Source organism: Rhipicephalus sanguineus, chromosome 1, assembly GCF_013339695.2.
Source record: "Rhipicephalus sanguineus isolate Rsan-2018 chromosome 1, BIME_Rsan_1.4, whole genome shotgun sequence".
Lineage (NCBI taxonomy): Eukaryota > Metazoa > Arthropoda > Arachnida > Ixodida > Ixodidae > Rhipicephalus > Rhipicephalus sanguineus.
In genome coordinates this window covers 328,437,994-328,455,833 of record NC_051176.1, presented here as the reverse complement: position 1 = coordinate 328,455,833, position 17,840 = coordinate 328,437,994, and the positions used below count along the sequence as shown (strand labels likewise).

Here is a 17,840-nt window from a genome sequence, read left to right as displayed (position 1 = left end):
ACAAATTAGGATTCCAAAGTCTATTTCTAAATCTGGCACAGACACGCGCAGAACTTTACAATGGGATTTGTTTTCTGAATGCTTCACCCTCACAGCTAAGAGTTAGCGTAACTTGTAAATTACTTCGTACGCTGTATCTCATCAAGAAACATCCTCCCGAACGCAATGTATAAGGGAAGATCTTTCAGTCACCACCCTCGTGCTACAAAAATATTGTAGAATAAAAAAATATTTTGAGGGAATTTCGTAATACTCACAATTCACAGGGTCGAGGTGTTTGTAGGCTGCCAATTGTTGCGCTTGATCTTAGCCACCGAGACAGTTCTCCTTTTTGGATCCTTCGGAAAGTTGAACAGTCTCCAACCATTGCTCGAGTGGTTTGAGCACAGTGGCATACAGCCAGTGACGTAGGCAGAAATGTTTTTCGGGGAGGGGGGGGGCACCTTTTTGATCCGATATTGGGTCTGTGCAGATGAGTGGGGTAGAGTGTCATATTGTGTTCTGTATTCCATGGGAAAAAAATTCTTGGTGGGGGGAGGGGGGCACGAGCCCGGTGTGCCCCCCTCCCCCCTCTGGCTACGCCACTGCATAAAGGAGCCAGGCATTTCGCATCAAAGCGCTCAAAGAACGCCGTAGTTAAACCCGCATCAAATTCCTGCCGACTACCGCCACGTTGTAGCCGCGTCTCGACACGCACGCTCGGCGTGAAAATGGTGGACAGCACTACGAAAACTGGTTTTGGCGACAGGAGCTCAGTCAAAGGATGTCTCCACTCTCAGGAGGACATCGAGGCACTCTAGCCAGTGACGGTGAAGCGCGCCGCCAATGGATTGAGCTGAAAGCTCCGATTCGCTCGCTGGATTTCAAGCAAGACGGACGTGCCGGCCGCGATGTCCTGGATTACTCCTCGTACCTCTCGCTGACCGGCGCCCCGTGACGGACTCCTCGCCCGCTATGCCGTGCGCCGCTCATCGTCGGGACCTTCTCCGTTTCGTCGATGTTGTGCAATGTGCCTCTAGCTGTGTTTCGCGGACCCGTCCCTGAACTCCCGTGACCGTTTCCCAATCTTTCCTGTCCTCTTTTCTCTTCGTTGGATGGATGTGCTCCTCTCACTTTTCTCTCTATTTTCCTACTATTCTTTTATTCCCTCCTTACCCCCCACCCCTACAAGGCACTGCGCCGTGTCGCCTATAGGCAGACAGAAATTAGGTGCCTTTTTCCTTTCCTGAATAACCACTGAAGAAAGCTCCTACGTAGGGAAAGCTGAACGACAGTGTTGCTTGCCCTGTCCAACGTATTGTTGACGCCGCTGGCGTAGTAACAAACGACGTGGTGCCTGACCACGCCGTTTTGTTTTGTCAGGGATTAGCTGCCCTGACTTGACAGAGTTTGAGCGGGCGCTGCTGCTTTGAAGCACGACATTGCAAAGACATTCTGAGAAGGGAATCTGTGGGAGGGCGGTGAAGCCAGCATCCCGGTTGTTCGGCAAGCCGCCCAAAGAAGGACGAGGGCGCAGCGACATCAATTCGACGAAGGGCACCGCTTTAACAATCCTGCACGTGCGCAACGATTCTGCTCGCAAACGTACAGAGGCAAGAGGAGCCCGAGGCGGAATGACAGGTTGTGGTTGTAGGGATCTTCTTTTGTTGCGACGTCGTCTATTTGGGGTTGAATGAAAAAGCGCAGCAACGAAAGCCAATAGTAAATGCGGCAGTTGTCGGCGTTGGTTCCCGTGGTCACGTGTTTTTCGGCTTTTGCGGACACCAGACAAGTGCGCGCATTCGTAAACCTGGCTAAGTAACGCCTTAAAATGTAGTGCACAACACGGTCAAAAACAATTACTTTTGCACAGTATACCTGGCGCCGCGTGAAAACGAAACTGTGCCGTCAGCTGTGAGGCGCCTGACGTAACGTGCAGTGCTGGCACGAGCCTGGACAACTTGTTATTTCACCGTTTCAAGGGCGACACTAGCAAATTTAACATCGCAGGCTTATTTCGCGCCAAACGAGACGATCGAGAGCGAAACCGAAACTACGTTGGCGGCATTAGCGACAACCGATCGTCAGTGGCAGATGTAGTGACGTCACAAAATGGCGACGGAACGCATTGAAGAGCGAAGGCTCATTTAGTTCTCGACTGCGTCAACTTTGAAAAGGCTATGTGCTGAAAATTGACGAGCACGAAAAAGAGACCAGCAAAAAACTTGAGATATTGATCGGCTCTCCTTTTCGTGCTCGTCAATTTTTAGCGCTCATTTTTTCGGTGTTCATGAATAGCCAACTGGCCCGACAGCCTGTTCTGCTCAAATTTGTTCCCAACCGAAGGGGAAATCATGACGCGTCTCTCGACAATGACAATGACTTTTATTTTCGCATCAATGCAGTGATTGATACGAAGGCGCGGGCAGAAAGCTCCTATGCTCCTATTATGAAAGCTCCTATCAAAAGACAGCTACGTCGCGTTTATTTGGCGAAACCTGTTGCCGTGACTATGTAGCTGCACGTCAACCAGGTAAAGTTTCTGAGGGCCCGAACCATGATGACAAGCGTATAGACGCTCTCAAGTCCAATTCAAAGACAGCAAAAGTGCATCGCTGAAGGAAAGGAAGTGCCTGCAGAATAAATTTCACCTTTCATGAGGTCGCATTTTGCATGCCTTTTTTTTCCTGATCGTCAACATAAGAGCATGCCGTAGTTTCAAAATATCATTTAGAAACGCTGCGACTTCTTTTTTAGCGGATGAAACCGTTATATTTATTTTCCGAAAGTTGGAATACTTGGAATATTAAAATTCCGGTGCGAACGGAATCGAATAGCAAACCCAAACCCTATTCGAAAAATATTCAAAACCTGTAATATTAGGACAACCCTATAGTCGGATAAAACTTTGCAAGTCCGCAACATTTCTTCCTCAAAGGCGGATGCACACAAGCCTACACCAATGGGCGCGCACATTGACGTCAGTCTCCGCCTTCGGAGAACATGAGCGGGACATTTAGTCGGCCTCTCCGGCGGCCTGCTTTAGTTGCATCCGAGTGTAGTATTGTATCCGACTATGGTATTTTGTGCGCGCTAAAAAAGTTTCATACATGAATTCGGACCAACTCGACCAGCTATCAGTTTTACTGCTATAGTATTTTAGTTGATATATATATATATATATATATATATATATATATATATATATATATATATATATATATATCTATATAGGTTGTCCCACTTAACTTGAGCCAAGACTTTGAAATGAAAGGCACTTCAGAGGCAAATTGAACCAAGCGTATACTACTGCACTAGCCTATAGATACGCAGGCTATTTTTTATTTTCCCCTAAATTAATTAGTTAATTATTTTTAATTACCTAACTTTTTAATTATTGGCTGAAAACCCAAAATATGAACACTGAGCTGTAGAGCACTTTTAGAAACTACGGACTGAATTGTTTCCTGTACGATACGACTCGCGGTGTTGTTTTTTCCGTGTTGTAAAGAAAGCCCGCGAAATTTGAAAAGAGGCTACGTGACGGGCCGCGAGCGCACTGCTATTGGCCTGGTGAGCCACCGATGGCGGCGCTGCGAACGGCACTCCGGTGACGCAAAGGCGGCGATTGGGCTTTTGTCGTGTGCTATGCTGCGGCTAGAACAGCAGCATTTTTCGCGTCGCACGGCGTTTCTCGACTACTAGCTGTATTTTTGTGTAAAGATAGTTCTTTAGATGGCTGCTAGCATTACTGGAGGTTAAGAAACGTTGACATTTAACGTATCTTCTATATACACTGAGCCATCACGGTCAGGACCATGCCACCGAGTTCTTAGCGTCACTGACTGGGCTGGATGGCGTTGAAATAGCTTGCGTGAAAGCGCGAACGTCCAGCCAATCGAGTTAAAAGAGTCTACGCTGCTTTGGAGTGAAGCGCGATCAATTTCACGGCTTATTCGCAAATGTTAGCGTTATGTAAACAGACTTGAACGAAAGTTCACACTCCACTCCCAATTACATTAAGTACACAAAACGTTTATCGAGAAAATAAAATTGATAACTTCATCGACCAGCGGGTTATTGCGGACAACAAGCGTAGATTGGGTGAGTTGGATGCATATTAAAACTTGTTATCGCCCCCGAATGAAACGCCAGCAGTGGTGCGCGTGGTACCGTTCGCACCCTTATGATTAGAGATAGATACGCTCTTGCGGTTTGTCGCTCGTGAGCCAGATTCATGCTTTCGATTGCGCAGTGCTGCCTAATCGGGTGTGCGTGCCTGTCAGTGGTGATGACAGGACGGCGCGCATTATAAAGTTTCTAACGCTTGGGGAACGCACTCCGCTGTTCGTGTTTCATTGCCACCGATAATACAGCTTGATAAACAGTGGGAAAAATTCGCGAATATGTCTAGAAAGAGGAGCAAGAGAGCTTATTCCCACCAGTCTTTAGGCCCCTTTGGCTGGTTGTTGCTATTCTTTATCGCGCTGTAAGAAGGTTAAATATTTTACGATGAAAGCTTTCGATTCCTGATGAAACGCGAAAATGCACCGTCGGCGACCCTATCGGCAGCGTCAACACGAGTGATGCAAGAAATACTCACACGATGACGTCACCTTATGACGTCCTCATGACATCACAGACCGCCAAAATTTGTGAATCATAACGTCACGTCACATGATTACGTCATCACATGATATCGTCGGTTTGCATTGCCTCCGTGATCGGTGCGTCGATCACGGAGGCAATGCAAAACCAGGTGATGTACAGAAAGCTTGCAATGCCTCCGATCCTGGAGGCAGTGCAAAACCACGTTACGTCCAAAAGGCCTACGGAAGGGGGCGGGGAAGGAACAATACATCGACTGAACAAAAAGAACATGACTTCTCCTTCGAGTCGTCTTACACTCTAAGCCAAAATCGAGTATCTGGGGAGTATTTCTGCCACACAACAATAATCGTCATCTGGCTCGCTCGCGTTTCCTTTCTTGAAAACCCAGCTCTCGTCACTTTCCTGTCTAGAATGCTATGTCACGCTGATAACGCGCGCGCCGTTCGTGACCGGAAAGTGCCGCGGCCGCGGTGATAACGCGAGGAAAGCACGCGAGGTGGATGACGATTGTTGTTGTGTGGCAGAAACACTCCCAAAATACTCGATTTTGGCTTAGAGTGTAGGTGAATGCATAAGGGACCCTGCGAGTCTCTTTAGTACAGTGACCGCATCACGCCCTATCAGGAGTCGACCGCTGAGAGTGAATTACACTATATTATAGCAAATACATCTTACCCCGATTTTTATGCGAAAGCTTTGTATTTATCTAGGTCAGTATGATTACACTAATTCTGTTCAGCATACGTTCAAATGACCGGGAAGGAACCAGCAACGTTGATTTATTAACGCATGGGTTATAATATGCTGCAAAAATAACAACTCCGCACAATCAACGAAATATTTCATACCACCGTCGTGCATCCCCTTTTGACACGTGCTCTCAACCTTTTATTTCTTTTTATACTTCAACTACTTACGACACGCTTACAGGGCAGCCGCTGAAACTTGGACTTAATCAAAAGTTGTTGCCTGTAACGAGCAATTATTTGATTTGAATGACATCACACGTCGCTTGTCACGCGTTTAAAACTCCGAACAAGGATCGCAGGAGCAGGCTTGGCAACCGAACACGTGCAGCACGCGGTATACGTATATTGCGCTTTAACGCAGACACGGCAGCCGAAGCCCGAACGCTGAAATCAGTGGTTGAAAACGGACCGGAAAGTCATTTTGAGTGCGCCACGGCCATAGAACAGTCGCGAAAAGAAATAGTCGCCATACATGCAGATATACACATTGATGGCTAGCAGACGACACCAGGAGCCAATCAGACACTGACGTGCTCCTGACGCAGCACCACTCGATTTTGCTGGGCATTTTGCTTGAACATTCAGTACAAATCGCTTTATGAACTTTCCCATTCATGTTTTAATATCTCTAGCAGGACAGACTGGCCGGTAGCGTCGAGCAGCCTTCACGCAGGGAGCGCGCGCGGCACCCGAGTCCCCTCTCTAACGTCACACGCGGAGAGGGCGCAACTCAAAGATCTTGAGGACCAATACACCAGAGCACGCCTGTCTCGCACCCAGGCTGCTGGCGAGCCGAGCGGATGCTCTCGCACCCAGACGCCGGGCTGACGGGGCTGCCAAGGCGCGCGCGGGCTGCCCCCAGTAAACAGGGCAAGCTGCAGTTCTGAGGCTTTAAAGTGTGAAAAAGTACCCGTTCACGCCGCTTCAGCGTATAAGAGCTCGTCTAGACGCTACGGCGTCGTCTTTGGATGCCAAAACAAGCAGCGCAAGAAGAGGATAATAGCGTTGTCTCCGACGATTACGACGCGCCACGGAAATAGTGCCGGTGCGGTGTTTTCAGCTTCATCCGCGGGTGGATAACTGTGATTCAAGCAAAAAAAAAAAAAAAAAAACTAGGAGCCGAGTGAAAATGCGCGAGTAAGTAAACTAACTGCGTGTATTCTGCAGTGTGATGCCCACCTATTCGTTTTTCGAACCTAATTTGCGTGACACGCAGCTGGGTTGAAGGCAGGCGCGAGCTTTGTGTGGGAGTGCACTTCATACCTTTAAGCGTTTGCTTTGACGAAAATCATCAGCAATCAGATTTCGCCTTCAAAAGGTAATCAAATGGCACGGTGCTCCTCAACAGCTGGCCAGAATTTCGCGCTTTCATTTCAGTGTTTGATGTTCCCAAATTTATTTGGACACGAGGCATCTAGCTGTACATAATACATATATTGGCACGTAAGTAAACAGTTCTCGCGCCAGTGTCCTTTACGTCGCAGGCGTGGATAACCAACCGGCTTAACTAAGAGTAGCACAGTTTCGCTTGTAAAGCACCATCGTTACAAGAATAAAATCGCGCAGGTAGCTTCCAAAAGGGATCGCTGAACGATACTGCAGGATACTACTCTCTGATAGTACGATACTATACTCTCTGATAGCACGCTTTTGTGAGAGCGCTCGTGAAACAAAAATTACGTTCCACGAAACTACCCGTAAAGCATACTCTAATTATGCGATGCATGCTGAAATGATGAGCTTTCACAAAACTTCGTGCACAACTTATAATATGGGGCAACAAAACATCGTTTCACTCTTTCGCGAGCTGCACTGCAATTACGATTCACGCGTACTACAGCGAGAACTTTTTTTTACAAATGTAACAGCGTATGTATCTGACGAGGTTGCTTCCGCAGCCTACTCAGCACGTACTGTATACATTGTGAACTTGCATGAGCAAGATGTTCTTGATGTTCCAATAAAATCAGCGAAAATGTCCAGGCAAGAAAAGACGCGAAACACGCTCTCTGACGGGCTGAGTTTCGGGAGTTTCACGTTTGCTCTGTGTAGCGTCTGCTGGCGTGGCAGCCCGCGCACGACCACCTGGATCGGGGCGCGCGGCGGTGTCGCGCGCCCCGATCCAGGTGGCCGTGGCCCGCGCATGTTGTTTCGTCGCGTGTGCGATAGATGGCGCGACGCGCGAAGCAAATATGGCGATGCGCATGGAATTCGCTGTGTTCTGGTCTATAGTGCTGCTCTCAAACGTGCAACCGGTGAACGAGGTCGCCCGCGGCTGCCACGGGGAAGCGACAGGGTGCCTTGAAGGTGGCCGATGTCTGGGCGTCCGTCTTTCGTTGAATGACGCTGCAAATGCACGCGGCTGGCCGAGCGCGCTGCCGAGATAAGCGTCCGAGACGGATAAATAAAACAAGAAAATAGCTTTCTTGTCTCTTTTGAACTTGAGATGCGTAATAGGAGGCGACGACGCGAAGCTAGTCACGGGTGGCGTTGGTAGGCGAACGGCATGAGGAGACTTTTTTGTTTTCGGTGATCGGTGCTTGTAAAATTAAGCCGCGATTACAGAACATGTTCAAAGAGGTCGCCATCTGCTGCAATACAACTCTGGCATCTCTTTATCAGATTTTCCGTGACGTTCTTGACCATGGTTTCGGGAATGGAGTTGCGAACTTGTCTTATTTTTTCTTTTAGATTACCTGATGTTGTGGTTGGTGCCTGGTATACCTGACTCTTGACGTACCCCCAAAGAAAAAAATCAAGGGGGTTTAAATCTGGAGACCTTGCTGGCCAAGCAATGGGCCCGTGCCGCCCTATCCACTGCTGCGGGAAAACTTTATCCAGCCAATTGCACGCTTTGCTGCTTCCGTGCGCAGGAGCTCCATCATGATGATACCAGATATCTTTAATCCTAGCCAGTGGAACTTCGCACAGAAAATTTTGAAGTGGTCCATTCAAGATACCCTTGACATATCGTTCGCCTGTAAGTGTGCTGTCGAAGAAGACAGGTCCGGTTATAGTACCACCGTGAATGCCACACCACACATTGAATGACCACTGATATTGGTGACGCGCCTGCCAAACCCAGTGAGGGTTCTTGTCACTCCAATAGTGAGCGTTGTGGAGGTTCACTTGAGCATTGCGTGAGAAGATAGCATCGTCGGTCCAAAGTACCTTGTTCACGAAGCGTGGGTCTTCTTCGGTCTTGATTAGGATCCAGTTTGCAAAGTCTGCGATTCTGGAAATCGCGAGGCTCCAATGCTTGGTGCAGCTGCACATGGTAGAGATGAAGTTGTCTCTTCTTTAGTATTCTCCACACTGAAGATTTCGAGACACCAGCTTCAGTACCCCTACTACGGACACTTCTGCAGAAAACTTGGACAGGATATTCCTCTCCACGTCCTCGCCCAAAACTGAAGATTTGTGCCGTTTCGTGGTAAATGTCCCAGTCTCTTTCACAATATTAATGAGAACTAACAGACAATAACGCCAAGGAAAGTACAGGGGGCGTTATCTGTAGTATTTAGAATATAAATGTGAAGAAAGTGAAGTGGACGAAAAGATGACTTGCCGCCGGCAGGGACCGAACCTGCGACCTTCGAATAACGCGTCCGATGCTCTACCACTGAGCTACGGCGGCGGTCATCCTCCCGTCCACTTTCTGGGGTATATATGTTGATTTAAACCTAGGAGTGTTAGTCAGCGCCAACCGCAGCCATGGCGGCGAGTGTGGAACACTCTTTTTTTGCCTGTTGGCGTCACGTAGCACGTGATCTTTTTACGAGCTGGCAGCTGACCAATAATCCCTCGCATACTACCTGAAGGCATTAAGTCTGCCAGGACGAGACCCTCGCTATGAATGAAGGAAAGTAGATGATTTTTTCAAGGGCTCGTTCATCTTTGTTAGACACAATATTAATGAGAACTAACAGACAATAACGCCAAGGAAAGTACAGGGGGCGTTATCTGTAGTATTTAGAATATAAATGTGAAGAAAGTGAAGTGGACGAAAAGATGACTTGCCGCCGGCAGGGACCGAACCTGCGACCTTCGAATAACGCGTCCGATGCTCTACCACTGAGCTACGGCGGCGGTCATCCTCCCGTCCACTTTCTGGGGTATATATGTTGATTTAAACCTAGGAGTGTTAGTCAGCGCCAACCGCAGCCATGGCGGCGAGTGTGGAACACTCTTTTTTTTGCCTGTTGGCGTCACGTAGCACGTGATCTTTTTACGAGCTGGCAGCTGACCAATAATCCCTCGCATACTACCTGAAGGCATTAAGTCTGCCAGGACGAGACCCTCGCTATGAATGAAGGAAAGTAGATGATTTTTTCAAGGGCTCGTTCATCTTTGTTAGACACAATAATTATGAGAACTAACAGACAATAACGCCAAGGAAAGTACAGGGGGCGTTATCTGTAGTATTTAGAATATAATGTGAAGAAAGTGAAGTGGACGAAAAGATGACTTCCGCCGGCAGGGACCGAACCTGCGACCTTCGAATAACGCGTCCGATGCTCTACCACTGAGCTACGGCGGCGGTCATCCTCCCGTCCACTTCTGGGTAATATGTTGATTTTAACCTAGGAGTGTTAGTCAGCGCCAACCGCAGCCATGGCGGCGAGTGTGGAACACTCTTTTTTTTGCCTGTTGGCGTCACGTAGCACGTGATCTTTTTACGAGCTGGCAGCTGACCAATAATCCCTCGCATACTACCTGAAGGCATTAAGTCTGCCAGGACGAGACCCTCGCTATGAATGAAGGAAAGTAGATGATTTTTTCAAGGGCTCGTTCATCTTTGTTAGACACAAGATTATGAGAACTAACAGACAATAACGCCAAGGAAAGTACAGGGGCGTTATCTGTAGTATTTAGAATAAATGTGAAGAAAGTGAAGTGGACGAAAAGATGACTTGCCGCCGGCAGGAACCGAACCTGCGACCTTCGAATAACGCGTCCGATGCTCTACCACTGAGCTACGGCGGCGGTCATCCTCCCGTCCACTTTCTGGGGTATATATGTTGATTTAAACCTAGGAGTGTTAGTCAGCGCCAACCGCAGCCATGGCGGCGAGTGTGGAACACTTTTTTTTGCCTGTTGGCGTCACGTAGCACGTGATCTTTTTACGAGCTGGCAGCTGACCAATAATCCCTCGCATACTACCTGAAGGCATTAAGTCTGCCAGGACGAGACCCTCGCTATGAATGAAGGAAAGTAGATGATTTTTTCAAGGGCTCGTTCATCTTGTTAGACACAATATTAATGAGAACTAACAGACAATAACGCCAAGGAAAGTACAGGGGGCGTTATCTGTAGTATTTAGAAATAAATGTGAAGAAAGTGAAGTGGACGAAAAGATGACTTGCCGCCGGCAGGGACCGAACCTGCGACCTTCGAATAACGCGTCCGATGCTCTACCACTGAGCTACGGCGGCGGTCATCCTCCCGTCCATTTTCTGGGGTATATATGTTGATTTAAACCTAGGAGTGTTAGTCAGCGCCAACCGCAGCCATGGCGGCGAGTGTGGAACACTCTTTTTTTTGCCTGTTGGCGTCACGTAGCACGTGATCTTTTTACGAGCTGGCAGCTGACCAATAATCCCTCGCATACTACCTGAAGGCATTAAGTCTGCCAGGACGAGACCCTCGCTATGAATGAAGGAAAGTAGATGATTTTTCAAGGGCTCGTTCATCTTTGTTAGACACAATATTAATGAGAACTAACAGACAATAACGCCAAGGAAAGTACAGGGGCGTTATCTGTAGTATTTAGAATATAAATGTGAAGAAAGTGAAGTGGACGAAAAGATGACTTGCCGCCGGCAGGGACCGAACCTGCGGACCTTCGAATAACGCGTCCGATGCTCTACCACTGAGCTACGGCGGCGGTCATCCTCCCGTCCACTTTCTGGGTATATATGTTGATTTAAACCTAGGAGTGTTAGTCAGCGCCAACCGCAGCCATGGCGGCGAGTGTGGAACACTCTTTTTTTTGCCTGTTGGCGTCACGTAGCACGTGATCTTTTTACGAGCTGGCAGCTGACCAATAATCCCTCGCATACTACCTGAAGGCATTAAGTCTGCCAGGACGAGACCCTCGCTATGAATGAAGGAAGTAGATGATTTTTCAAGGGCTCGTTCATCTTTGTTAGCACAATTTAATGAGAACTAACAGACAATAACGCCAAGGAAAGTACAGGGGGCGTTATCTGTAGTATTTAGAATATAAATGTGAAGAAAGTGAAGTGGACGAAAAGATGACTTGCCGCCGGCAGGGACCGAACCTGCGACCTTCGAATAACGCCGTCCGATGCTCTACCACTGAGCTACGGCGGCGGTCATCCTCCCGTCCACTTTCTGGGGTATATATGTTGATTTAAACCTAGGAGTGTTAGTCAGCGCCAACCGCAGCCATGGCGGCGAGTGTGGAACACTCTTTTTTTTGCCTGTTGCGTCACGTAGCACGTGATCTTTTTACGAGCTGGCAGCTGACCAATAATCCCTCGCATACTACCTGAAGGCATTAAGTCTGCCAGGACGAGACCCTCGCTATGAATGAAGGAAAGTAGATGATTTTTTCAAGGGCTCGTTCATCTTTGTTAGACACAATATTAATGAGAACTAACAGACAATAATGCCAAGGAAAGTACAGGGGGCGTTATCTGTAGTATTTAGAATAAATGTGAAGAAAGTGAAGTGGACGAAAAGATGACTTGCCGCCGGCAGGGACCGAACCTGCGACCTTCGAATAACGCGTCCGATGCTCTAACCATGAGCTACGGCGGCGGTCATCCTCCCGTCCACTTTCTGGGGTATATATGTTGATTTAAACCTAGGAGTGTTAGTCAGCGCCAACCGCAGCCATGGCGGCGAGTGTGGAACACTCTTTTTTTTGCCTGTTGGCGTCACGTAGCACGTGATCTTTTACGAGCTGGCAGCTGACCAATAATCCCTCGCATACTACCTGAAGGCATTAAGTCTGCCAGGACGAGACCCTCGCTATGAATGAAGGAAAGTAGATGATTTTTTCAAGGGCTCGTTCATCTTTGTTAGACACAATATTAATGAGAACTAACAGACAATAACGCCAAGGAAAGTACAGGGGGCGTTATCTGTAGTATTTAGAATATAAATGTGAAGAAAGTGAAGTGGACGAAAAGATGACTTGCCGCCGGCAGGGACCGAACCTGCGAAGACAGGTCCGGTTATAGTACCACCGTGAATGCCACACCACACATTGACCACCACTGATATTGGTGACGCGCCTGCCAAACCCAGTGAGGGTTCTTGTCACTCCATAGTGAGCGTTGTGGAGGTTCACTTGAGCATTGCGTGAGAAGATAGCATCGTCGGTCCAAAGTACCTTGTTCACGAAGCGTGGGTCTTCTTCGGTCTTGATTAGGATCCAGTTTGCAAAGTCTGCGATTCTGGAAATCGCGAGGCTCCAATGCTTGGTGCAGCTGCACATGGTAGAGATGAAGTTGTCTCTTCTTTAGTATTCTCCACATGAAGATTTCGAGCACCAGCTTCAGTACCCCTACTACGGACACTTCTGCAGAAAACTTGGACAGGATATTCCTCTCCACGTCCTCGCCCAAAACTGAAGATTTGTGCCGTTTCGTGGTAAATGTCCCAGTCTCTTTCACAATATTAATGAAACTAACAGACAATAACGCCAAGGAAAGTACAGGGGGCGTTATCTGTAGTATTTAGAATATAAATGTGAAGAAAGTGAAGTGGACGAAAAGATGACTTGCCGCCGGCAGGGACCGAACCTGCGACCTTCGAATAACGCGGTCCCTGCCGGCGGCAAGTCATCTTTTCGTCCACTTCACTTTCTTCACATTATATTCTAAATACTACAGATAACGCCCCCTGTACTTTCCTTGGCGTTATTGTCTGTTAGTTCTCATTAATATTGTGTCTAACAAAGATGAACGAGCCCTTGAAAAAATCATCTACTTCCTTCATTCATAGCGAGGGTCTCGTCCTGGCAGACTTAATGCCTTCAGGTAGTATGCGAGGGATTATTGGTCAGCTGCCAGCTCGTAAAAAGATCACGTGCTACGTGACGCCAACAGGCAAAAAAAAGAGTGTTCACACTCGCCGCCATGGCTGCGGTTGGCGCTGACTAACACTCCTAGGTTTAAATCAACATATATACCCAGAAAGTGGACGGAGGATGACCGCCGCCGTAGCTCAGTGGAGCATCGGACGCGTTATTCGAAGGTCGCAGGTTCGGTCCCTGCCGGCGGCAAGTCATCTTTTCGTCCACTTCACTTTCTTCACATTTATATTCTAAATACTACAGATAACGCCCCCTGTACTTTCCTTGGCGTTATTGTCTGTTAGTTCTCATTAATATTGTGTCTAACAAAGATGAACGAGCCCTTGAAAAAATCATCTACTTTCCTTCATTCATAGCGAGGGTCTCGTCCTGGCAGACTTAATGCCTTCAGGTAGTATGCGAGGGATTATTGGTCAGCTGCCAGCTCGTAAAAAGATCACGTGCTACGTGACGCCAACAGGCAAAAAAAAGAGTGTTCCACACTCGCCGCCATGGCTGCGGTTGGCGCTGACTAACACTCCTAGGTTTAAATCAACATATATACCCCAGAAAGTGGACGGGAGGATGACCGCCGCCGTAGCTCAGTGGTAGAGCATCGGACGCGTTATTCGAAGGTCGCAGGTTCGGTCCCTGCCGGCGGCAAGTCATCTTTTCGTCCACTTCACTTTCTTCACATTTATATTCTAAATACTACAGATAACGCCCCCTGTACTTTCCTTGGCGTTATTGTCTGTTAGTTCTCATTAATATTGTGTCTAACAAAGATGAACGAGCCCTTGAAAAAATCATCTACTTTCCTCCAGTCTCTTTCAGCGTTTCATAAGTATGCACAATGGTCACAGAGCTCAGCCGCGTACCTGGATGCCAGCGTTGAAACAGCTTGACTGCCTGCCTTCTGTTTCCGCGTGATGCACCTAGGGCCAGAACCATATCCACTCGTTGCTCATTCGAGTACGGCATGTCAGCTGCTTTGTCACAAACGACAAACGAACGCGTCAACAAAGCGCGCGCGCGGCCACTTTCAAACGGCAGCGCGATAGCACGGCCCCAGCCGCTCACCCAAGAAGCGCGAACGACGAAAAAACAAATATTAAAAGACGCCGGCGCGCCGACGCTTCTCCTCGCCCACTCGAAGCCGCCGCAGACAACCAGATCAAACGCCCGGTAAAGCCTGCGAGCGTTCTATGAGCTGCACGAGATTGGTCGAGGCTCGATTCAAATTCAAATTTATTATGCATTGCTTAACGGTCCAAGACGTGAGAATAGCCTGTAAAAGCCATAGAACGGTCACGTGATAGCCACCTCCTCTCCCATGACGCGACACCGAGCGACGCCGCGCGAGTAAAACCGGGGAGAGAAATCTCGAATTGCAGCAGCCGTCGAGGCACTTCATCGTTCTGTCGCGTTTCGCCCTATCTACATGAATCAGAATCAAACTGCTGTTTTTTTTTCCTCGCATTCGTGACCGCTTTATCACCGCGGCAGCGCTCGGCCAGCAGCGTGCATTTGCACCGTCATTCAACGAAAGACGGACGCCCAAACACGGCCACTTTCAAAGCACCCTGTCGCTTCCCCGTGGCAGCCGCGGGCGACCTCGTTCACGGTTGCACGTTTGAGAGCAGCACTATTCGCCGCGATATTGGGCTATAGGTGGCAGCACCGTCGCCCGCGTTTGTGTGGATAGGCGGTCGGCGGCGCGTTTACAAATGTACGCAGAGGCGCTTCCGTAGGCGGTTCGAGTTGATTTTTGGCGAGTAAAGCGCGTTGACCTTGCAGCCTATGTTGATGTACGCGCCCTCATTGCCACATCAATGCACGCAACCGTCCTAACGTACCTATAATTGTGAGAGAAGTGCAATCTGCCAATAAATGGGCTATACTGGCCTTCAGTCGCATTCGTGTTTGCACTGTGCTCGATGTTTTTTCTTGTTTATTTGCACGTGTTTAATTGTGTTTGCCTATACCACATGTAAACTGTGTTGCGCGAAGAGCCAATGAAGGTTTACTTCTTGCTCTAGCGGCTACAAAGAAAGAGAGCCTGTATTTCTGCTAATTAGATGAAGTAGAACTTTGTGCACCCTGCTTTCTGTTTCATGATACGCGTACTGCTGTAGAAATGCGTGTCTCATGTCTTCTTTACGCTACGCATCCTCGGAGACGCATTTCATGCTTTGCGGTATTCACAAGGATTTACAAATCGCCAACACACCACGAGATGGTTGCTCGCTAAAATTCTGCATTCACACCTCGACATTAGTACTTTTTTTCGTTAGACGACGCCGAATGAACTATATGACGTGCCTGAACGAGAAAGCGGTACCCACATTGAAACGATTTTGGCGAATGGACGGTACGATGGTTAGACCTAGTGCCACACCGACACGGGCATGTACTCACGTATAGAGTGCATACAAGCTCGGAAGGCGACATACTTATGTATACGTGTAGGCCTACGTACAGCATTTAATACTGTGCTAGCACAACGGAAATAAACTGTAATCTGAGGACGCGCATGACGTACGCACACATGCGAACACGGTGTGGTCCAGCAGACGACGCAAGGAGCCATCCACACCGCGGGGTTTCGTCCGCTCGCCGCTATGTGCCGACTCTGCTCGATCTCCCTATAGGTTGCAGCACCGTGGCCGCGTTAGTGTGGAGAGGCCTTGCAGCTGAATGGTAATGTATACGCTCTTCATATGCACAAAGATCATCCAACGTTGCTATTACTAGTAAGATAAGCGCAATCTGCCGATGAAAGGGATGCTCGCCCTGGATAACAGTGCGCTTACACACTATATGACGTTTTGGTTGTCTTCTCTGTACGTGTTTAGTTTGTGTTCTCTGCACTACGCACTGCTGTAGCACTACCACGGTGTAATAATATACTCAGGTGATGACACTCTTCGCCCAACGCATGGGAAACCGCAATCCACGCGCGTCCAGATAATGTTCGGGTTCTTATCAGATGACTTGCAGAGGGCGCTACGAAAAGCGGGGCTGTCGTCTCCATAGCAACGCGCATGCTGCTGATAACGTGCATTTTTCTGTGCCATTTTGCTGGATAATGTGCATCCGCCAAGCGGCGTCGAGGGGCGAAATCGAGAGAGCAACAGGAGAGGGCACGGCGAGCACGGCGGCGATGACGTAGCACCACCGTGATTCGGCCGATTCGGCTACTCGTGGGCGCTCTCCGTCTCAAGCCATTAGATGGCGCACCGCTCAACGGACCGACGACCGAACATTTTCTGGCCGCTTAGGCGTGCGCAGTGTCAACACCTGAATATTCTTACACCGTGAGCACGTCGCAAATCAGTTCTGCGGAAACCCGCAAGGTGGCGGAAGGGTTAAGAAAGGGAAAATAGACAACCACCCGTTTGTAGCACGAAGCTACAAGGAAATCCATCCGTATGGATTTCCTTGTAGCTTCGTGCTACAAACGGGTGGTTCTCTATTTTCCCTTTCTTAACCGTGAGCACGACTGAACTACTTAAGTGTTTACTTTTAGTTCATTTGTATACCAGCCCATATTCATGTCCAATGAGTTTGTAGCGAGAGGGAGACGTGAAGGCGGCCGACGTGGCCGTGCCGAAGTCTCGCCACTTTATTAGAAGGCCATGGAAGAAGCAGAGCGGCAGCGGTTGCCGGCTTCCAGCCCCCAGGAGCGTGAGCACGTTGTTCTGCTCGCGCCTCGAGCTCTGAGCATTAGCTGCGCGAGAGGCGCGGCGCGTAATTGGTAAAATGGTGATGATGATCGTGAGCGGTGATGAAGATGCCGCTACAGATTACTCCCCCCGCAGAAATGAAGCCGAAATGAAAAACTATGGGGGCGTATATACAAGGCTGGTGACGCGAGACAATGTCCGTGGGCAGTCCAGGTCGTCAACGGTGAAGGACTATCGGGAACCCTTGGGTCTCTGGCGGGCGGCTCTGGGAGAAGCGTAGAGGGCGGGGAACTAGGCGAAAGTACGCTGGTGTCGTGCCCAGGCGTATCCCACGACGACATGAAGGGGCCTTTCGGTAGCGGACCGGTTGGCGCAAGTGAGCGCGGCTGGAATGGAGTTGAGGGCGGGTGCACAAGGGCCGGTGCGGCGATGTGCGCGAAACAGTGCGAAATGGCGCAGTGAAGCCACGACGAGCAACCATCGGCGAGTAGCTGCTGCGATAGGTCTTTCCTGTGCGGGCACAGCGCTGACGCGGATGTCGGCACAGCGCGCCTGCACAGTGGCCACATGTCAGGTGGGCGGCGTCCTGTGTCAAGGGCTCAGGAGCAAATCTGCGGTGACACCGAGCAGGCGTAGTCGCTGCAGGCTCGGATGATGCACCTGTGCGCGTTGAAGCACCCTCTGCAGGTGGCACAGGAGGGCTCGTGCGCTGATCAGGATGCTGGAAGCCGGTCGACGTGGCAGGCGTCACATGTGCGGCTTGCTCTG

General features: G+C 49.1%; 1 protein-coding gene and 1 non-coding gene across 2 annotated transcripts in view; one reads left to right on the top strand and one right to left on the bottom strand.

Annotated features, from left to right (window-relative positions):
• Positions 1–17,840, top strand: part of LOC119379524 (octopamine receptor beta-2R) — a 368,763-nt gene that overhangs the window by 109,344 nt on the left and 241,579 nt on the right. The gene's annotated exons all lie outside the window — the stretch shown is intronic.
• On the bottom strand, positions 11,603–11,675 carry Trnar-gcg (transfer RNA arginine (anticodon GCG)). The gene has a single exon. It is a non-coding gene; the product is annotated as a tRNA-Arg (tRNA).